Source organism: Rousettus aegyptiacus, unplaced genomic scaffold (genome assembly GCF_014176215.1).
Source record: "Rousettus aegyptiacus isolate mRouAeg1 unplaced genomic scaffold, mRouAeg1.p scaffold_m13_p_1, whole genome shotgun sequence".
NCBI classification, from domain to species: domain Eukaryota; kingdom Metazoa; phylum Chordata; class Mammalia; order Chiroptera; family Pteropodidae; genus Rousettus; species Rousettus aegyptiacus.
The window spans coordinates 46842549-46866373 of NW_023416284.1; the positions used below are offsets into that span (position 1 = coordinate 46842549).

Here is a 23825-nt window from a genome sequence, read left to right on the forward strand (position 1 = left end):
TGGAAGCTGGGGAGGGGGGGAATCCACCTCCAAGCTTAACCTTCTTGACAGAATTCATTTCTTTGCAGTTGTATGACTGAGGGCCCTAGCATTTTGCTATTGGTTGTAGGATGTGTTCATGTCCTAGAAGCCACCTATAGTTCCTTGCCACATGGACTTCTCAATATGGCTGCTTACTTCATAGAGCCTCCAAGAAGAGGTTCTCTCTTTAGAAAGGGCCCACTCCCATTTTGAAGGGCTTAGGCATGGTTAGCTTAGCCCCATTCCAAGTCATTTCCTTTTCATTAGCTTAAAATCAACTGATTTGAGGCCTTAATTACATCCACAAAATTTTTTCACCTTTGCCATATTTAATTGGCTAGAAGCAAGTCACAGGTTGTTATAGACCGAATTGAATCCGCACCCTATACGCTCCCTGCCAGATTCATATCATGTTGAATTCTTAATCGCTAGTTCCTCAGAATGTGACTGTTTGGAGATAGGACCTTTAAGATAAGGTAAAATGAGGTCATTAGGATAGGCACTAATTCAATGTGATGATCTCCTTATAAGAAGAGGAGATTAGAATATAGACACACATAGAGGAAAGAGTGTAAACGCAGAACCCCAAAATGTCTTGTTACAGTTGTAGCATTTTACCATGGTGAACATCCATTAACCTGGGTCCCTGAATACTTATTAAGAACAGAGCCCCATCTACCAACACACTCTAAATATGTTATGAGCAAGAAATAAACCTAGATCAATTTTAAACCACTGACATTTGGGGGTTCTTTATTATAACAACATAATCTAGGTTAACTTAATGGATAATGGTATAAAGTTTTATACCATTAATGAATTCCAGGAATTAAAATAACTAAACAGTAAAAACCAAAGTTCTTGCACATATTTGTGAAAAATTGTGAAGTGAGGTGGCCACTTCCTTTATACCCAATGAAGTGCTGTGCTATCAGATGGTTATATGATACCAACTGGAATTGATGAAATAATAACTAGAATTCAGATGAAAAATTAGATGTGCTTCCCCCCCCCCAAAGATTCCTCTGATTAAACTATATAAACAAATTAACCATCTGAGTCATCAGCTTCTATAATAGAGCTGCATCTAACTCTAATAATGTGGTAGAAGGAAACTATATAAGACTATCTTAGAAAATCCACCAGTTTTAAAATGAATAATCTTCAAAGTGAATTAAAATTCTGCACCATATTGCCTCAAGTTTGCTTTTCATTTCACTTTCTTTTCTCTCAATCCTCTTGAATCCTTTTTTTTTTTTTTTCTATAGTGGTTTCTGTCTAAACAGAACAGTGGAAAAATTGTCGTTTGATTTTTTTTTTAGCTTTTTATGATTTGAGATCAAGAAAAAATAAAGTTAAGGAGGACCAACAAGGGTGTGCTTTTGTATAACTGTGCAAAAGAGTTGTGATGAGATATATCTGAAGCAATGAGAAAGAACTGAAGGGGCAAGCTAGAAAAAGCTCTTATAAGATTAATTTCTAATTTCCAACTAGTCTCCATGAATGGAGGCAGACAGGTCTATTCCATGAAGTCATCTTTGCCTTTCTGTGTGTGCTATCTTCAGATAAATGCTTTGAGATAAATACTTAGCTCAGATAAAAGAGAGGGTGGCTACCTTGTTTAATGAGAGGGAAGTAATGCAATTTATCCGCTTTTGGCAAGTGACATAATAATATGTCAAATTGTGTGCTCTACCTCCTTTGTGAGAAGCAGTTCACTTTCTCTTCCTAGTCCATCATGCCTACTGAAGCATTCCTTGGAAATGTCAAAGCCTCCTGGAAAAGATCAATCTTTTTTGGTTGAGAAAGAAGAGACATTAGGGGAAACCTGGAGAAGAGAGAATAGGTTAGATAGCATATTACTTAAAGAAAGAGCTGTTCTCTCTGTTACTATTACTTAGATATATATTCTTATATAAATATAAACTCTTATAAAAGTATATATTATATATTTTAATATACATAATTTATATACTTTAAATATATTATATATTTATACTATATATACTATATATATGTGTGTGTGTGTATATATAGTCAATTAACAGGCCAGTAAGTATTCTGGTTACTATGGATACCAAAGTGGAGCCTGGGCAAAATAAGAATTTTGATTTTTGAATGTTAACATTTTGCTACCATTCTTGAATTAAAAAAAAAAATCTAAAATTGCTTTAATTGGAAGCATTTAACACCTACTGTGAAATGGGTTTGATTATGTCTAGACAAGCATAGAATTTTTAATGTGTGTGTCTTTGTTACCCCCCAGATGTATCTATTTTCCCATTTTGAAAAGAAAGAAGTTCTGAAAGCATACAGTCCATTTCCTGAACATTGACAAGAAGCAGAGCATTAGACTTCATTTGAATATATTTATATTCTTAAGGTTCAGGTAAACAAATAAGAGGGTTAAGTGAAACTAGAGAGAAGACCCAAAAAAAGGAGCAATGATCTTATCTCTGTATATGATGGATCTATATATTTGGGTGTTTCTATGTGTATCTATGTGTGGGTTAATCTTGGTTTATGTGCTAGGATAGAAAAAGGAAATAAAATGAAAATTATTATATCTTAAAAAAAAGTACCTAGAAACTTAAGACTAGTTTTCAAATGACTTGCTTAACTGTAAGATAATTGATCAATTTTAGTTTCAGTAATTTTAAAGCGTGTTTTAGGTAAGCTGCTTTTTGAACTTTGAACTATAAACTAGTATATTTAGAAAATAAAGCATAATCCATGATTTTTTCCTAGTCTCCTAAGGATTAATTTCATGTGTATGATAGAGACAAAGTGATTTTTTTTTGTTTTAATCAATAGACTTTATTTGTATTGAAACATAATTGACCTATGACATTATATTAGTTTCAGGTGTACAACATAATTCAAATGTTTATATATATGTATATATGTGTGTGTATACACAGACACACACACACACAAACACAATCACCACAATCAGTCAAGTTAACATTCAGCACCATAATAGTATAATTTTTTTGTGTGTGATGAGGGTTTTTGATGGTAATAATACTAAGTTTTATAGTAATGCCTACATATGGTTGTCAAGTATTCTCTTTATTGAGTCCTTTTGCCTTTTCCCCACTCTCATTTATAATCCATTTCTATAAGTTTTTTGACTTTTAATATAATTTTTTTCTCAAATTTATCTTAATCTTTCCATTTCCGTGCAACCCTTTTTCTATCATCTCATCGCTTTTGTACTGCACTAGCCACCTACATAGTTTCCATGCTTTTGTTCTTGCCTACCTTTAATGTAATTCCCTACATTTCGGTAGAATACGATTTGTAAGACGGATCTGATTGTGTCACTCTCCCACTTGGAATACAAAGGGGTCTTGTCATTCTCGGTCTGAAAAGCGAGATGCATAACATGGTTTACAAGTGTCTGCAGAATCTGGTTGCTGCTCGTCCTCCTCCCACCGCCAAACGTACTCCCTAGTCTCACATGTCTTTGTGTTCTCTACCATGCAACTGTCTGGCTGACTTCTGTGGATATGTCATGCTCCCTCCTATATCAGGGTCTTTGAACATGCTGTACGGTGTGTCCAGAGTGCTCTTATCTTTTTCACCTCAGCAGTTTCATGCCTCATATCCTTCAAGCGTCATTTCAATATCACTTCCACAGGGAAACCATTTCGTATATCCTAGACTAGATTAGATCTATTGTAGTCTTGTACTTTGCCTTTACTTCAGAGGTCCCCAACCTTTTTGGAACCAGGGACCAGTGCTCCTATGAGAATCTAATGCCTGACGATCTGAGGTGGAGCTGTGGTGGTGATGCTAGAACGCTGGGGAGTGGCTGCAAATACAGATGAAGCTTTGCTGCCTTAGCCGCTGCTCACCTCCTGCTGTGCGGCCCAGTTCCTAACTATCCACAGATTGGTACTGGTCTGCAGCCTGGGGGTTGGGACCCCTGCTTTACAGTACCTTTCACAGACTGTAATTATGAATTGTACTATTTGAACTTTCATAGTTCGAAAATGCAAATGTGTACAAAGATGCGGTCTCTTCATTTCTGGTTGCTAGGATTATCTCCTGGGATTCCATTGTCATCCACGGTGCAACGAAATCTTGCCTCAAATGACTTCCAGAATATTTTCAGTCTCTTTCAGATAAATGCTATTTTTTCAGTTCAAGAGTTTCCTATCTCCAACCTTCTCCCCCCACCCCCACCCCCGCCCCATCTCTTTTCCCTGTCTCAGGGGTATATGAGTCCTTGGACTTGAGATGGAATGAGGTACTCTGTTCATAATGGTTTTCTATTCTCTATGACCTGTGCTGGAATCCACCTGCTTTCCATTATTCCTTCCTGTGCTGGCATTTCCTGCTACTACTCCTGGTCCTGCAGCGATGGCCGATTGCCACATCAGTGCCCTCTGTCTCATCCTAATCTCTACTGCAGAGGCCTGCTGACCTGTTTTTAGGACTTGTTTTTTTCTTACTTGGAGGGAGTCAGGGGGTTGCTTTCAAACTCAGTTGGCTTTTTATATCCTCCTGAGTGTGCTGCACTCTGTGAGGCTGCCCTCAGGCTCATCTACCTAGGATATAGCTCCCTGAACCGTAGCTACAGCAGGACTGTGATGCTATGGTAGAATTTGGCTTTCCTATGAGCCTTGCTTTCTTTCTAGAATGCAGCAGAAGAGATGAAGCCTTGCTCTAGCCCAACTTTTCTGTGGTTTTCTCAGGAGGAGGCAGAGCAGTCAGCAAGCTGTACCAACTACAGGCTTACTCTCTTGTTTTCTCTCCCAGTTCTGAAGTGCTTCAGTTATTTACTCTCAGTTACCCTAGATGAAAACTGGCTCTTCCTTGATTGCCTTTCAAATATAAAGTTATGGATAAACTGCGTACCCACCTCCTTAACGCTTTGCCTTCTCCTGATATTCAAACTTTTATTTTAAATCTTTTTTCATTGTCTTTAAGACAATTGTTCTTGCAATGAGATTTTCAAAATCCATTCAGAATCTCTATTGACTTCTTTTTTTTTTTTTTAAACTGATTCACACTTTCCCAGAGTGTCAAGGATACTTTTGAGAATGAAACACTTGGTTATTTTTCAAAATGTTATCTTTCCATAGGTGGTTAATTTTTGTATTGTTCGTAGAACTCTCTAAGGTCAAGAGTCAGGTTTTTGTATATCATTGTATCCGTTAGCCCATATTAGAGTTCTCTGTTAATAATTATTAGAGAAATGACTGTATAAACGTGAATCTTAGCAAAGGAGAATAAACTTATACTTTACTATTAATAGGTTGGTTCCAATATTCTATGTAGGAATCTCATACGCTCTGTTAGAGTAGTAGCCTGACCTTGGGTTTACCTATCTCTACCATCTCTGCTGGGAAGAGTGTTTTATCTCACTCTCTGGCCCTGTTCTGAGGGCCGAAAGATCATGGTCTTCTTTTGTCTCTGGCTACATGGAAAGAAGAATGAGATTAAAAAAAAAAAAGTGTATGTGCCAGAAAAAGCTTATAATCCACAGAAAGGGTCCAGAAAAGAGAGGAAAACACTAGAGGTTTGTCTAAACTTCTTTTCAGACAGAAAAAAAGAAAAAATACAAAAAAAGTTATGGGCCACTTTTTGGCAATAGTTGTGTGGAAGAAAGAAGGAAGAAAGTAAAGAAACATGTTCATTCATTTTGTTTTTAATGTGCAGTGACTTATCATTTGTAAATGTCTCTCAGCTGGTAACTTGGGATCTGACTAGTATCTGTTTTTGTGGGGGCTAGAATAGGAAAAAGAGGGTGGAGAAAGCTCTCCCCGCTGTATTCGTTTGTTTAAGCTTTTATAGGAAAGACTAAACCTAAACTGGCCCAAAGAGCAACCAGTTCTTTCACTGTGTGTGACAGCAAATGAATGTTAGGGCATGGCTCTCTGATGGGAGCATACAGTGTTGGGACTTGGAATCTAAACATCAAATGGGATTCCATCTTATTTCTCCTCCTGCTTTTTACTATTGACTTTTATAGTGTGAGAAATATTCAGTGAAATTTCTATTTTAGAGGTCAAGTCCCTCTCTGCTTTATTTTGACCACATTTCAGATTTCACAAAGAAGAACATTACAGAGGAAAATAAAACTAAACCGTCTTGAGAATCACAGTACAGCACAGTTTAGAAAGAGGTTTGGGAAAATAACTGAAGAAACATTCAGGAGGTTTCTTAAGACTACTACGAAATATAAAAGGCCCTAAATTTTATTTAGATTATAATTTCAGAGCTACAAACAATCACTGAAGTAATTTTGTTCATCATGCATAGTAATCACTTCATTTAGTGATTTGCTCAAGGTCAGACTCTATCTAATTCAGTGCCATTCGTTTTGTCTTTGACTCCCAACTAAGCCAGCCAGACTCTCTGTTCAAGTAAAGTGAAGATAAACACAAAGATGGAAGGGAGAAGGGAAAAGAAAGCTGGAGCCAAGGTAGCTGACAGATGTAGCTTAAAGAATAACCCACAAATTCTTGTGAAGATGCCCAAATCTGCCTTAACTAGCCCCTGTTCTGCTAGAGCAGGGGTCTCCAACCCCTGGGCCGCAGACTGGTACCAGTCTGTGGCCTGTTAGGAACCGGGCCACATATCAGAAGGTGAGCGGTGGGTAAGCCAGCGAAGCTTTGTCTATATTTGCAGCAGCTCCCCAGCTCTGCCGTCACCGCCTCAGCTCCACCTCAGATCATCAGGCATTAGATTCCTATCGGGGCACTGGTCCCTGGTGCTAAGAAGATGGGGACTACTGTCTAGAGGATTCCTTTATTTTCTGTTAGAATCCATGAGTTCTCCATCTAGAAGAATTTCCAATAAATTCCTTTGATTAAGTTAAAGAGTCCATTTAAGTTGCTTTCAGTCAAAGAACACAAAAGGCTTCATTAAGTATCTTTTTTTGTAATTTTTTTTTTGTTCTGTAAGATTTCTCAAAATCTTTTGTTTGCTAATGTAAATTTTCAAAAGGAGGTGTGACTGACATACATGTGGTGATTCCTATATTATTTTGACCTTCCTCATAGAGTATTGTTGTTGTTTTGGCAGAAAGCACTCTGGAAAACACCACATGACACTTTTACTGCAGTGCTGTCCCCTTAAGGCACTGCCATAGCCCTAGAACTAATTCTCAGCCTACTTAGAAGAGCTTCCTAAGCCTTTCATATTTATTTCCTGCATAAGGGTACTGCAATGGTGTAGTGGGAGGATAGTGTTGCCTCTAAGTTGTAATGTTTCAATGGTTAGGATACTAGTATCATTTTACTTGAGGCATTCTGGTTGAACTCCCTGGGTAGAGCTCCAGGTTTCCTATGATTCGATTTTTGTGTTACTGACCGTGGTATATTCCAATCAAGGTTTTATGCCTCAGGTTTCCAAGAGGTAAAACAGAGAGGAATGATACTTATCTGATATCTCTCTGAGTTCTGGCAGGTTGAATTAGGTAATGCCTACAACATGGCCTGAATTCTACAGCGACGAGACTTCTAGAACACCAACAATAAATGTTTGTTAAAGAAAAGACTGCAAAGAATTTTTCATGTATTTTAATCCAATGTTTAGGTAATTGCGTAACCAGTCTGTTAAATCCTTTTAAGAAAAGATAAAAATACCAGTTCACACCGAGCTCTGAATGTGCTTAAGAAAGTCAGACCTGTGGCAGGGCTATTGCTTCCCACTAACCCTGAGAGTGGAGATGTCAGTCACCCTGCAATCAGCATCAATGGGGCATGTATTTAATAAAGCCATGCATGGCTGGTGAGGAAATATAAATTCTTCATTGTCTTTGGTCAATACTTTGTCCCTTCAATTTGCCACAGTTGTTTCAACCTGAGGCAAAATGCTTGGGAGAAAGTACGAAAAGTTTTAGTAGAAGCCAGTGATTCATTCTACTCATTTATCACCATAAAATCTCTCACATTCAGCCTTCCCATTGAACCAATGTGGTTTTGAATCTTTATGTGAGAAACACCACTCCAAAGCCATGACCTCTTTCATTGGTCTTCACAGAGAGGGTTTCTACAGATGGAAGAATGCTCATAAAAGAGTGAGTCTGTTGCTTTCTCCAGTAACTTGAATGCTCAGCACAGGGCCTACAAGTGGGAGCTTGATGAACTCTGAACCACACAAGGGTGGAAGCAGTGATAGGTGAGCAGTGTCCGCATTGAGGAAAAGCGCACTGACAGTGACACCACTGAGCCTTTAAGGAATGGGGTGGGTTGGAGGTTGATGACATTGGTGCGTATAAACCCCTGAGTTCTCTACCTCTTGGTAAGGGAGCCACAGTAAAAGAATATAATTTGGTCATCCCTTAGATAAGGTTTCAAAACTTGTTATTAGCTGTTGCTTCTCTGCTTGGGGGACTCCCAACTGGAATCATATAGTTACTCAGAAACACTCCTACATGGAAAAAAGTACTTTTAATGTCAACCTGAATGTATCAGTTGGTGACATGTAGATGGTGCTTGCTTCTCTTTCTTATAAAATTTCCCAATGTATCTCACATCCGAGGTGAGGTACTCTTTCATGATGTTTGTTCATTAATTCATTTATTCAACAAGTACTTGTTAGGCACTACTGCATGAAGTATTTTCTTATTTTCTGGTAATATAATGACAACTAGGATACATCCCTTTCCCTAAGGTATCTCCTGTACTAGCTGTAAATTTAGACAGTAAGAAGTAATTTTAACTTTACTGTATGGTTTGCTAAAATAGGTAAATATCTGAGATAATGGACTTGTTAATTAACTATATATATTTTAACTATATATATAAAATACATCAAATTATCACATTGTGCATTCTAAGTATCTTACAATTTTATATGTCAGTTATACCTCAGTAAAGGTAAAAAAATAAAATCGAATGCAATTAGGAAAAAAGTGATTTTAGTACAGTGCACAAGGTCACATAGTGATTAAATAAGCGGAGGAATCTAGATTGAAACTCAGGTTGGTCTGGCCACAAAACCTGAGCTTTCTTTATGTTGCATACTGGCTGTCATTTCCCCCTAACTAGCCATCTTTAGCCAGACACAGGATAGGATTGTGATACAAGGCCACCAGTTGATTGACTGGTTAGGATCCAGTCAGATTATCTATTTCATGAATTCCACCAAGGAAAGACATAGACACTGTGGTGAGCTCATGTTTGGCACAGAAGCTGAAAGCTGTGATTTAATGATCCGGGATGGCCAGGATGGGACATGTGTAAAATGAACACATGGAAAAATCTGTTTAACAGCGAGTGAAGAATGGGGTGGTTTGCATAGAAAGGAGCAGATAGGTGTTATCTATGAGATGGAGAGAGGAGACTTGGTAGCTGCCTTTTAGTCCAGTGTCTATGAGGCCATTTCCCAAGAAAGTGTCAAAGGCATTATTACAACCCATGAATATAAGTCAGTTTCCATTTCTGGATGCCAAAATGTTTCAACTGAAACATATTCTACATGCCAGACATTATGCATATAATTGTACTAGTCTTCATAAACTCCTCCAAATTCAGTAAGTATTATGGCAAGTTTTCTTATTGTTCCTAGCTAATAAGAATGCATAGATAGAAGCCAAGACACTTGCTCAAAAATTAAACAGTTGGTAAATACTAAAGCTAGAATTTGGGTCCAGGACACTCTTAGTCCAAGGACTATTCCACACTCTGCACAAAATCACAAATCACATTTTTGGTACTTAAAGAGAGCAGAGTTCTCGTTATGCTCCTGCCAATAAGTCACTGTGATCTTGGGCATTTGTCTAAAATTCTCTGGGTCTCATTTTTATCTTTTGTAAATGATGAGATTGGTCAAAGCAATGTAAATATGTAAGTATGCATGCTTTAAAAAGTCTGCAAACATTTTTATAGTAGGTGTCTTGGTTCTTTCTCTCTCTGTACTAGACCTTTATTTTATTTTATTTTATTTTATTTTATTTTATTTTATTTTATTTTATTTTATTTTATAGCAGCTAGGGCATGGATACCATGTGAAATATGATACCACAACTTTGTGACTTTATGTACACGTTTTAACTTTGCTGAGCAGTGACTATCATATTTTCAAAGGGAAAATAGCAATATATAAGTTACATGATAGTCAAAAGGATTAAACAAAAGAATTAAGCAAAATAAAACAAAACAAAAAAACCTGTTGATCCAAATGCCCCAAATGTTGTGTCTCCTCCTTTTCTCCTTTGATCCTCTCTTGTCACAACTTCTTTTCTTCATTGCTGTCTTCTCATACTTCTTCTTTTCAAGGGTGCTCCTTAGAATGTTCAGGGCTTATGTTTCAGGTATCCTTTTTAGAGGGAAATGAGAGACACATTACAAAAAGTTTAATGGTGAGAGCCACAGGAGGAGTAGGAGGGCAAGAGTTCCTTTCCAGTGTCATTGTTTTTTCAGAGAAGTCCCAGGGGAATGAAAAAGAAGCTGAGCTCATGTGTCATAGCCTCTAATTTCCATGATCATTGCTTCTGGAACTGACTGATGCAGAGCCAGATGTGGTTCAGAGAGAAAATGTACATTTGACTTTGGAAGAAGGCTTCGGAGCATTTAATAAACTCTTAAGAATGTTTGATTAACCTTAGGGAGGTCCCTAGGAGACTCCAACAGACTTGTCATTTTTCTCATAAAGAGTATTTGGAAGAGGAGAGATTATATGCGGGGGCGGGGAGGGGCAGTAGGAATGATAAAGTATAAATGTTAGGGTGGGTCACGTAAAAGGTATCCATGCCAGATCAGAACTAGAGAGCTCTAATGTGTGTCTAGAGTTGTCAAGTTGGCTATGAAAGACTATGAGAGGATAATGAGAATGGCTGACACTTTTAGGAATAAGTGATTAAAATCTTCTCCCAGTGTCCATTTAGAACCAGGCTAATCTAGAGTCAGCCTCTTAGGGCCGGAAGTTTCCTGAGCAGATCTGTGGCATTGTATAGCTCCCAGGAGCAATGTTTACATTGTAATATATGTGAATGTCACTCCTGGGGTTCTGCAGTTGTGCAGTGCAAAGCCTGACATAGAGTCCTTCAGTCCAGAGCCTCCTTTGTAGATGAAAGGGGTATGAAACTCAGAGAGGACAAGTCCCTAGCCAAGGTAACATAGGCAAACAGAAAGCAAATTTCTCTACTCTCAGTTTAGTGATCTTTCAGCTACACTTGTGACTCCCGGCCTATGGGTTGAAGTTCTCTAAGGACCATGGAATCATTACAAGGACCAGTGTGTGTGTGTGTTTGGGTGTGTGTGATCTCTCTCAGTATGTCATGTCATTTAGAAGTACCATTTGAGAATTGCATATTAGCACTGATTTGTAATAATGGAAAACAAATATCGTTACTTAAATATAATTTGTTAGACAATTCTCTCAACTACAGGATGAATAGAGGAAGATGTGATTAAATGCATGGGGTTCTGGGGTGTTCTTATATGCTTTTGAGAAGCAGGACATTCATTGATGTACCCAGCTTATATATATTGCTCGAGTCACATGTTGAATTAACACATAAACATATCTAGGTTGTAGGCAATATGGCTTAGTGGATTCCCTTAATTCCTTGTTTTTCATTAGCTTTCAAATCCATGTTTCATTTACTCCTTCCCTCTCTGAGATAACGTTAAGCAAGAAACAGATACTAGGCAAATGTATCAAAATGTCTGGATCACCATCTCTTAAAATAAAATTTATTAATAAAGTCAATAAGAACTCGAAGTGTCACACTAGTAAGCTAGGCTTCTGCATAGGATAAGGATACTGAAATATACTTACTAGGATAAGACTTCTGCCTATTTTGAATTACAGGTCAATTTAATGACAACTTGTTTAGATTATAGGATACATAAGAATTTTAAGATACGGGATCCAACTTAAATGTATTTGCAATTAAATTAGGTACAAATCAATACAGATGAAACACTTCAAGAAGAGAAACTAAATAGTCATGGTGGCTGTCCTTCACTCCACCTTCTGTTTCCTAGTTCCCCTCAAACTGATGCAGGCTTCGGTTTGGGCTATAACTCCACCAAACACACCACTTTGTCATCTATATTACAGCCTCTGTAGTACCATTTAGTAAAATAGGAATAGTAATGTAATACTAACTTTGTAAGATTTCTGAGAAGGTGAAATGAGGTCACACATGCAAAACTTCTAGCACATAGAACACATTAAACTTTGGTGGTTACTAAGGGGTCGGTAGCAAGGAGTAAATGTGAGTGGCTTGAGTTTGAAATGAGAGCAACTGCTTATATACTTTTTTCTCTGTTTGTTACCAGTTTTGAGATCTCAGGTAAGTTAATTAACTTCTAAGAACTGCTTTTTCTCGATGTGTTAAGTGAGAATAAAACTCTTTTTCTGGAATTTATGTGAAGATAAAATTAACCAATCTATAGTATAGGCCTAGCATAGTTCTCACAACATAAAAGACAATACAAAGCAAACATTTTCTTTCTTGCATACTGGACAGTAAGAAACTTAGAAGCAGAGGCTTTCATTGAACTATATGCCATTTTATCTCCAGTATCTAGGACACAGCTTGGAACCCAGGAAGTTCTTAATATACGTTGAACTGAACTGAATTTTTAAAACACCTATTTAGTTAAGCTTATTTAGTGCATAGAATATATAGTCATTCAATTTAAGATTTCTCAAATGAAGGTACATACAGATTAGAGACATGAGAAATCTGGAAAATTAAGATCCAGAATTCTAATGGTCAAAGAATTCATTGTGTTGTTTTGTATCTAAATCGGAGGTTGTTCTGTGTATAAATGATGGGACGTTAGCAGCAGACTTTTGGGAATCTTGAGAATCTGTCCTAGTGCTCAGATGTTATAGACTCATCTGCGCTCCAAATGCTTGCTAATCTCTCTCTTTGCTCTAAACCAGCAAATTCTTCATATTTTTCCAGTTCAGTTTCCCCTGAATGGACACTGAGGTGCCTCAACTTATCTTTGGGAGCGAGCTTTGAAGTACTTCTCTAATCAGGCCACTTCTGGTCTACAGAGGCCGTACTGCCTCGTAGAGAAGGAAACCTGGGTAGTGCAGGTGCAGCTGGAAGAGGGAAGCTGGGCCAGTTTAGTATTCTTCATCTTTTAACTTTCATCCACTCACACCCTCATTTCTTAAAGTTCGTTGGTGATTACATCCTCCTGGGCCGAGAAAAGAATGGTAAATGCAGTGTTGGCCTCTCTATTGTGGGGTCTATTTAAAGTATGATGTTATGTTTCTCACCTGTACCTCCTTGAAGAAGAGATGCATGGGCTATGCTAATGTTCTTTTTAAAAATATACAGTGAATAAAAGATGATTATGAATTGCTCAGCATGATCTGGCCAGAGAAATATTTTGATTTCTAATGCTGTAAATCTAATGCTGTAAAGTAGTTGAGCTGATTAAATAAGAATCCTCCCACCTTGAGGGGAAGGGAGAGGTAAGATGAGAGGTTAGCTTTGTTCTAATAGTCAAGACTGAGGGAAGGGGAAGGTTAGTATTTAGGAAAGACTGAGTCTCAGCCAGGTATGGTTGCTGCAAGGCACAGCTTGAGATAATGCTTTAAGATCCAAATGGATCCCACTCCATTTCCTTGATAAGAACAAGAAAAGCAATTGGTAATGGAATCCAAGCAATAGTTCTTGGTTGTACAGGGGTTATTGCCACCAATCTATTACACGCTGCATCCTGAGCAAGAATATCCAGATTAGGAATATCTACCTGGGGACCAAAGGTTCGGGATTAAGAAAAGTGCAACTGGTGCCTTTTAAATTTTTTTCTCTTTTCTTCGCTGTACCTAATAAATACTTTAATGCCTTCTTTTAAAAGGATGTTTCATTTGATTAGACCATATAAGTTGTCTAGGGAGAATTGAAATAGACTATGTGGAAATTAAGGTGACTAAAAATTATTCCTAGCTGCCTTTCTTCCTAATAGTTACACAGATACTATTATCTCACATGATCCAATAATCATGCAAATTTAATGCATTTACCTTGTCCATAGTAAGAAACTCAAAATTATATGAAGCCACTACATTTAATGGTTGTGATATCTTGAAGGCCCTTTAAAGATCTTCATCAGCATTACCTACAAACTCCAGGTGATGCTAATTTTTCCGTTAGAGCTATCATACTTCCATCTTACTATCATGTGTCATTATTTCGCAACTGATAAACAATGCCAGTAATACACCTCATATATAGCAGTGGAAAAAGAGAAGTTTAAGTTAGTAATAGCTACCTTAACTATTCTTATGCTTAAAATGAAAAAGAGAGAGGGGACCAGTATCTTTTATTGCCATTCTCCTGCATTCATTTAACCTTCAGGCAACACTTCAGCTAGACAGGGATTTTACTTCAGGAACGTAATCTTCATCCCAGTGGGGTCTAAGTCCTCGGTTGTCTTGCCAATATGAAATTGAGGTCATTTTCCATTAACCTGCTTCTTTGGATATGATGAGCCAAAGAGTTGCCCAGGAAGTCTCCAAGTTCCAGGGGTTTACCCACACTCCTTACAGGCATACAATATAGGAGGAGCTAATTATCTCTTTAGACTTAGTGTCAACAATTTGGCCAATACTGGGACTATTTCCCGATGATTCCATCAGTGGCTTGAGAAGCTAGAAATGTCCACATGGCGATCTCAACTGCAATTTAGTATAAGCATTATTGTGTACCTAATTGGATAAGTCATCCTTTTGGGAACTGAATACTGCAGGCCAGCAGAGTTCAGAGTTATTGGGATGGGAAACAAAATTTGAAAGTGACTGATTCTGAGACCTATGTAACTTGGCTGTGGAAGAAAGAATGCCATTAATGGGTCACTGGTTCAGGATATGTGCCTTTAAGATTACACAGTGACTCAAGGGTTGATGTCTATAGCTGTCATTGAAGGAAAGTTTTAAATCAGTTTTTCCACCATTTTGTAACTCTAGCTGTTTTTAAATTTGTTTAATTAATTAATTAATTAATTAATTAATTAATTTTTGCATGATAGTCTATCTAGTAATTCCAGTTATCTCAAGGCTATCATACTATTGCCTCCCTACTTTCACTATGAAATGATGTCCTTTGATTAGAGACAATGCTGTGTCTTTAAAGCCTTTAACAAATTCGTGGATAAATGTTCTCTCAGAAGCAAGTCCAGAATAAGATTATATTTCAGTGGCAGGTGGGGCAGTAGATATGTGTTGGAAGAAGCTTGATGTAACTGATATAAAACAAGATAGCAGCAGAGCCTCTCTGTTTAGATGTCAGATTTCTGGGGTAGCTAACATTGTTCTCTGCCATTGGGAAATTGTATGTTTAGCTGTGATGGTATTCAGGTTAGCCAAAGTGAAGTACCCATGTAAGTCTCCCATTTCTTCCAATATCAGCTTTTAACTCTAAAGTATGTTCTAGTTGTTTGTTTGTTTGTTTGTTTGGAAGGGGGTAGGAATCATTAAATATGACAATAAACAGAGGTTTCTCATATCTAGGGAACCGTGCATGTTTTTTGAGTGGAAATAAAATTGCAAGTTAATCCTATTTTTCTGGTTTGTAGTTCTGAATTACAGAAATGGTATATATTTCTTGAGTTGTCAAAATGGAACTATTTGGAGGCCTTCAGAGGCTAATTTTAGTAAGAGTGGTAAACTACGGAAATCATCTTATAGGACTCAACAATGGAATAAAGAAATAACAATATGGGTATGAATATATTTAGGGAAGTCAGGAATTGAAAAGAAGCAAAATGGGGTCGAGCAGAAATCAGGCTCAGGTTAAGGCCCTTAAAAATGAGAAATGAATGATTGCATTTGAAGGCAGGGACCAAGAAGCCGGAAAAGAAGGAATGGATCAGGAATCGTGAGTCCTAGTCTCAGTTCTGTGGTTACCTACGTGACCTTGGGCAATTTGTTAGGCTTCTCTCTGGCTCAGATTACTCATTTGACAATGATAAATTAACTTCTTTCATCAAAGCTTATCAGAGTAATTGCCTTTGGTTCAGTCGCTTGCAAGTTATCTGTGTAATTGGGAAGGGGATGGATTATTACTTTTTTGAAGATCATGCTGTCCTTGATAACCCCTGGAATTCTGGCCATTTAGGATTAAAGTATATAAATAGCTATGAAAAACATCTCTTTGGCTCGCAAGGTATATAATTGGTGGCCTTTGCAAACCTTAGCTAACATCCTACACAGAAAATTTCCCCCTGCTGTCAGCCTTGCAAAGACAGCATCGTGTGGCCGAACAAAATGCATTCTGTTCTGCGTCATGCGTCATCAACAAAATTGCCCTGATTCCAGAATCTTTATTGTTAGTTCTAATTTATGGAGCAAACTCCAGAACACAGCTTGCTTTTTCAGATACCAAGATGAGTTGGCATTTGCTGAAATCTTGTTTTGACTTATAAACTGATTGTACTTGAGCTTAAAGCATGAGAAGGGCACAAATATGAGACTCCAGGGCCCTGTGAAAAATCCTACATTTATTGTTCTAGCTTTTGAACCTTTGGAAATTGTGTTAGGAAGGGAAAAGGATTGGGAATAGTCTTGCAGAATTCTTTTTTTATTAGTTTAACATTTGACTCAATACATCCATAGGTACATACACACATACATACATAAACAGTGCTAGCACTTAAACGTACATTTAATTGACTCATCCTTCAGTGTAGGAAGCAACTAGGAGCTTTAAGTTGTCTAGAAAACTAAGAACATATTTAGGTCAAACTGGCTGGAATTTGTCAGGGATGGGAAATATTAGGGCATCCTGTATGTTGTACAGAGAGAAAGTAGATGCCTATGAACTGTGGTTTCAGAAGGTGTTAATTGAGATAGCTGCCCATCTTCCACCTGTTTATGAAAAACTTCTGGTATAAATGAGGTTTGAGAAACAGTTTGAGGTAAACAAGCGGAAGGACTCTTTAAGAGAAGAGCTCTTAAGACCTAGTGATGAGGGCTGCCTGAGAAAGATTTAAAATTTGATTCCAAGTACCACATTACCTTTTTATCTGGTTATTCAAAGCCTTCTATAATCTAGTCTCATCTCACTTTTCTGGCCTAAGCCCTCATGTTTTCTTTCATGTGTATATCATGCTTATCAGTATAATGACAATATATAAAATTCCACCAGTCTTTACTGAACAGCCTGCAAGGGGCATTCCAAATATTACCTCAATCAAATTCTATAAGAAATGTACACGGTAGATATTATAATCTGCCTGGAGATAAGGAGAACTAAGGCAAAGGAAGGATAATTCACTTGCCAAGAGTCATATAGCATATCCATGGAATGGCCAGGATTAAAAATTAAGCCCGATTCTCTAGATTACAAGTGAAGGGTAAAAATATTTTAATACTATTGGTAGCCCAAGAAACTGATAGAATAAGGCAGCACTGATTAGTAGCCCAATCCAATAGTTTCAACACTGGTGGAGAGGCTCCCCTCACCTCCCATGTCAGCTTGAGCAATTTATGTGATTACCTGGGGCCAAGCCTCCTACTGGGGATAGCAGTAGTTCATATACAATGATGTTAGTAACCAAGCCAGTGAGGTAGGGAAGAAAAAAACAAAACAAAAGAAAACAAAAAACAAGAAGAACAAAAGCCCTAGACCACCATATTAAGGTCATGCTAAGACCAGTTCACATCACTGCTCTATACAGTGAGGGTACAGAATCGGCTAATTTAAGGTACAAAGTAGGAAGAATGTCCTAGTGGCTGCAGAAGAAACCAGTTATGTCTATCATAAACAGATCAACAGTCCCCCAAATATTTCCAGGTCCTAATCCCAAGAATGTATGAATATTTTTTCTTACATAGTGAAAGCGATGGTAAATATGATTATGTTAAGAGTTTTGAGGTCTATGGCCATGCTATCCTGAACAAGCCTGATCCCTTCTGATCTTGGAAGCTAATCAGGGGCAGGCATGGTTAGTACTTGAATGGGAGACCACCTAAGAAGACCGGTGCCATAGGCGTAAAAAATTTTAAAAAATAAGGGATTGTAAACTGACAAAGTCCTTGCAATCTGTAAGGTCAACCAAGGGTTGCCTCGCCAAAAAAAAAAAAAAAAAAAAAAGGAGTATTGAGATAGGGAGATTATTCTGAATTTTCTGAGTGGGTCCAGTGTAATCACAAAGGTCCTTGTAAGACGGAAGGTGATGTGACAATGAAAGCAGGGGTGGGGAGAGGAGAGAGAGAGAATGAAGGAAGGAAGGAAGGAAGGAAGGAAGGAAGGAAGGAAGGAAGGAAGGAAGGAAGGAAAAAGAGAGAGAATGATTGATTTGAAGAGCTGGCTTTTAAGGTGGAGGAAGCTGTTATGAGCCAGGAAATTCAGGTGGCCTCTAGAGGATGGAAAAGGCATAGAAATGAATTCCCCCCCTAGGACCTCCAGAAGGAACACAGCCCTGTCAACACATTGGTTTTAACTCAGTGAAATGCGTTTCAGACTTCTGACCTCTATAAATGCAAGAAAATAAATTTGTGTTATTTTAAGCCAGTAAGATGACAAACAAGAAGACTATGTGAGACTTCCTAAAAATATAACATTTACATGTGGGGGCACTTTAAACAATTAATGAGTGTTGAATGAAGGAAGAATAGAGGAAATGGATTAATAAAAAGAAGAATCCCTGTACTTCTTTCCTCTAAAGTTGCAAAATTTGTGTTGGTTCTTTATTTGCTTTACATCCTCATTTTAATTCCCGAGAGAACAGTCGTTTGCTTCAGGAATCACTCAAGTGTACCTACAATTAGAAGAATTTAAAGGAATGGCTTTCTATGGGTGTATCGATGTGTCAGAGGAAAGGTTTCTCTGCGTGGCTCAAGCATGGAGCCTGGAATGATAGCTGCAATGCCTGAGGCTTTCACGTATCAACACAGGTGCATTTCAGAAGTAGTACCGGTCTTAGGAGACCGAGAACGCTTCCTTGAATTGATGCTAAGAGGAAACCTGAAGGATTTATAGAAGAAACTAGGTCAACTGCAAGGGTCTAAAAGAAAAGGGTGTTACAACAAGTGATGCTGAACATGCAAAACTGAGAGCAAGAAGTGCACACGTCAAGCTCTGCAAGTAAGCAGTACTCTTGCTTAGTGTGGACTCAGGTGCTGAGCACTAAGAAGGAAGTCATGGTGAGTGATGAGGGATAAACCTGGAGGGTTAAGCAGGTGTTTGGATATGACAAGCAGCCGGCTGCTGAAGCCTTTGTGTTTTAGAAGGCTCATTCCTGCTAAACTGTATCATGAAGACAATGACCATGTTAATCTCATCTACTTCCTCACTATTCCTCCACTTCTAAAGCTTTGGTATTTTCATGGATACTGATGGCATTAACCATGATGGGCATCAAAGGACACATTAGTGGACAAGACCAGTTGGAGAAGACCTCGGTAGATACATGATAGGATCAGCTGGGATCCCATCTAATCTCTCCCTCAGGAAGGGGACGAGGTCTAGTTATGTGCCTGTATTGGAAAGCTGCAGAATGTGTGATTGTCCCCAGCTGTGAGGCACATGTGTGGCTTGTAAGTTTCTGGGTTTGGTGTCTTTGGAGGACATTGGTTGGTACTGACACATACTATGTGACTGGCATTAGATGTATTTCTGATATACTTATTCTATCATAATGCCTGCCTGCCTGCCTGCCTGAGTGAGTGACTGAATGAATGAATGAATGAAATGAATACGAGTCTAGAAACTTGAAATGTAAAATTAGGTGCTAGAGTCACCGTAGTACCTATGCAGGGTAGGGTTAAATCTTGCATGTTCCCAAGAAATGCCTGTTTTTAGGTTTGGGCTTTGGTCAGACAGTTTATGTTAACAATATGATTTATGGTAAACACCTATTTTTGGTTTTGATGTCTGGAGTCTGAGTAGGTGAGCTAGTCATGCAGATAGTACCTGCTTAAGTGACTGACTAACCCCTAATAAAAACTTGAACTCAAGGCTAGGGTGAGCTTCCCGGTTAGCAACACTTCACACGTATTGCCACACATCATTGCTGGGAGAATTAAGTGCTTCCTGGTGTTACTATTAGGGGTCAACACTTAGAAGCTTGTGCCTGGCTTTTTCTAGACTTTACCCCATGTGCCTTATCCCTTTGCTGATTTTATCTTTATCCTTTCACTGTACTAAACCATAACCATGAGTATTTTACCTTCTGAGTACTATAACCCCTCCTAGTACATTAATGAACCTGAAGGTGGTCTTGCAGACCCTTGACACAGTACTTTTATCCAAAATGTAACAATATTTTTTAGACAGTTTGCCCTGATTCTGTATAGTGTCAAAAATATAGAATAATACTTTTCTGTATTATTCAAAAGGTTCCATAGTTTTTAATCAAAAATATTAAATAATAAATGTATTAATGTTTTCTCAGGATAAGTTAAAGCACCTCTATATAGTGAAGATACAAAATATATTATCTCAATGACTGGCACTAGAATTCCTTTTAGGAGATAGCTCTTTTGGTTTAGGAGAAAGCGTTGAAAGCTGTTTGGGATACAAAAGAGACTCTGAGTATATGAGTATAAATGCAATAGAGAGCCTCCTGTTTACAAAAGAAAATGGGAGGGAAATGCTCCTGAGAAAGGGAAAGGGAAAAAAGAGGAGTGAATGATAGTTGGAAAAAAGAGGGAGAATATAAGTACCAGTAAAATGGCATGGAGCTGCAGTTAAGTGGCCATGAAAAAAATACGCTGATGGGAAGGTTAAAGGAAAATTTAAGGCCAAGGATATTTAACGCTCAATTAAAAATATTGCCTTATTGAAATGTCAACCCCTTCTTGGTGTTCTCAGATATTCAACAAAATCTACTGTACTCATCAATGAGTGAGATTTTTGTAAAAATTGAGAAAGTTTTCATTTAGAGTAATATAGTTCAAAATAAAGGCACTACGCAGGACAATAATATGTGTAAACTAATCAAACTGACAGTGGAAGCCTAAGAAGATTACTATACCTATTCCTCTATAATTTATAGAAATACCAGATAGAGCTTTCAATTTTCAAATGTCAAGGAATGGAGAGGGGCTTAAATTGAACTTATCTCATTCTCAAGAGTTAGGTAAAACCTAGATTATATCTAGGTTACAGTTATATCACAAATGACTAGACTAACTGCATGTGAAGAAAGAAGGGTTATTGAATATTATTATCTCCTTGACAGTCAACTTTCTTGTTTGAATTCACCACAAAAGGTGGACAGGCAGATTGCACAGGAAACAGATTCTGAGACTGAAATTTGTTTTCAGGTTTATTGGGTAGTGCTCTTGGTAATCCTACCAGCAGGGAGGGGACAGGGAAAGCAAGATCGGGTAGTAAGGGGATGTGAACTGGGGTACAGTGGCCTCAGCTGGTCCCACGGGATACTATGGAGCTAGAATACCTTTAAGAGATGTCCTGAATAAAGCAAAGAAACCAGGTTTTGTATCTTCACATAGATAAGTTCTTGGATCTGAGCTGCCCTTAGGGAGAAAGAATAATAACCTGTGCAAACCAGCTTTCTGGCAATGGGCAGTTCCTGGTGAGGGGCTCGCGTGTGATCCTCAGCAAGCAGCATTTCCTGGAGCTGCGAGCACGAATGCTTCCATCTTGAAAAGGGGGATCTGGGATCAGATTTTAGCAAATATGTGAGTCCCTGCTATGTACCAGTAACTGCTATTGTTGAGGCTAAAGAAATTGTTGAGCGATGCTGCTTGCTGCAATATTGCTCATAGCCCAACAGGGGGAGATAGATATATAAAAACAAAGAAAAACAAATCACAGTAATAAAAAAATGGGTGCTCTTATAGGATGTGTAGAAGGCATAGAAGTAAAGAAAGGTTGGTTACCACCAGATTCAGCAGTACCAGTCCTAGATATCTACCTAGTAGAGAGGAAAACATGTCCTTGCAAAGAATCGTACACGAATGTTCATAGCAGCATCATTCACAATAGACAAAAGCTAGATTGAGCTAAATGTCTATCAACTGGTGAGTGGGCAAACAAAATTTGGTGTATCAATGCAATAGAAAACTATTAATAAAAAGAATTAAGTATTGAAACAGCTACAACACAGATAACTCTCTGCTTGATCTTTGCCAAAATATCAAGAAGCAGTAAGTCAACTGAGATGACTCAAAATAAGATATGCTCAATGAAAGAAGCCAGATACAAAAAAACACCTATTGTATGATTTCATTTATATAAAATGTCTAGAAAAGGTAAATCCTAAGGAGATAAAACGTAGATTAGTGGTCGAAGGTGGGCCTGGGGAGAAACTATAAATGGGCATGATGTTTCTTTCTTGAGTGATGCAAATGTTCTAAAATTAGAGTGTGGCGATGCTTGCATAACTCTGTAACTATACTAAAATCACTGAACTGTAAACTTAACACAGGTGATATTATGTTATGTAACTCATTCCTCATTAAAGCTATTGATAATAATAATGATTTCAAAATATATGGGAGTGAGGGAAGAGAGAAAAACTGAGAGAATTAATGTCACCTGAGAAAAGTTTTTCCGAGTAAATATATTTTTCTTCTGTGTAGAGATGCCAGGAAAGGGTTTTTCAGGTAGAGGAAATAACATATGCAGAAGTGTAAAGGAATATGCAGTTCAGGAAATGTTCAAGGTGTTTTCTTTGAGTGTAAAGAGTGAAAGGGATAAAGAGCAGTTGGCATGTAATCAGTTCTTAGAAGCTACTTCACGGAGAATGTTTTATGGCATGGTAAGAGGTCCGAAATTTTTTATTTTAATGTCTTTGCACAAGCCTGTTTCTCTACCTGAATGCACACCCCCTCTTTGTTTGTTTGTTTGTTTGTTTGTTTGTTTGTTTGTTTTAATGTCCAGCTCTTTTTCATTCTTCAGGCCTTAGCTTAAAAATAACCTTTTCCATGATGTCTTGCCTGATCACTTTATCTCAAAAGGCTCTGCTCTCTGCTCACTGTTATTCTGCATCAAAAAACACTACTTGTTCATTCATTTTGTTTATGGCTTTTCAGTGCCTCATCAGGCAGCAAGTGGAGGCTAAGTCTGTTTTACTTACTGGAATTAGGCCACTAAAAACTGGACCCTGACTTTTCTACTTTTTAGCTGTGTAGCCTTGGAACATCCTGACACATTTACTTTCAGCTTTTTCTTCTGTGAAATCTGGTAGATTTAATTTATCCATCTATCTATCTATCTATCTATCTATCTATCTATCTATCATCTATCTATCTATCTATCTTTTAGTCTTAATGTAAAGATTATGTATCATAATAGATGAAAAAAAGCTTTGTAAATTTTAAATCTCTGAAAATTTCTTAAATGATTACAAACTAATAATACATAATGCACTGTTAATAATATTTATTAATAATTTATTAAAAGTAACACTCCCTGTAAATTTATTGAATTATTGCAACCACACAATAAATATTATTAATAATAAATAACACATTAAACTATTTAGAACTCAGAATATATTTTATGCACATAAGTTATTCTTCTGACTTGCATCATACTAAAATCCTCAGGTACATAAGAATTTTTTTCTCCCATATAAATGGTACCAGCGAGCTGTGTTTAGGGGAGCCTTGTGTTTGACTTTTGTGCTTCCTGACTTTTTATTCTTTCATATCTAACTTCTTAAAATTGTGTATAAACTATAAATTAAAAGACCTAAAGGATAATCGAAGAGATTCTCTTATAGGTAGAAAGCATTCTTTAAAAAATACATATTTATGTGTAAAAAGTACTGCACAAGATGTTTGTGGGACAAAAGTGTCTCAGACATGGATCCTGTCTTTAAAGAGTTTGTATTCTAGAAAAAAATGATAAATTATAAAACTTAGAATGCAAGACAGAAAAAGAATGGTACCATAGG

The 23825-nt window shown here is 37.6% G+C and overlaps 1 long non-coding RNA gene and 1 pseudogene across 1 annotated transcript in view; both read left to right on the forward strand.

Annotated features, from left to right (window-relative positions):
- LOC118612924 overlaps positions 1-23825 on the forward strand; it is a 326018-nt gene that overhangs the window by 3240 nt on the left and 298953 nt on the right. The gene's annotated exons all lie outside the window — the stretch shown is intronic.
- LOC118605302 lies at positions 17831-17948 on the forward strand (annotated as a pseudogene).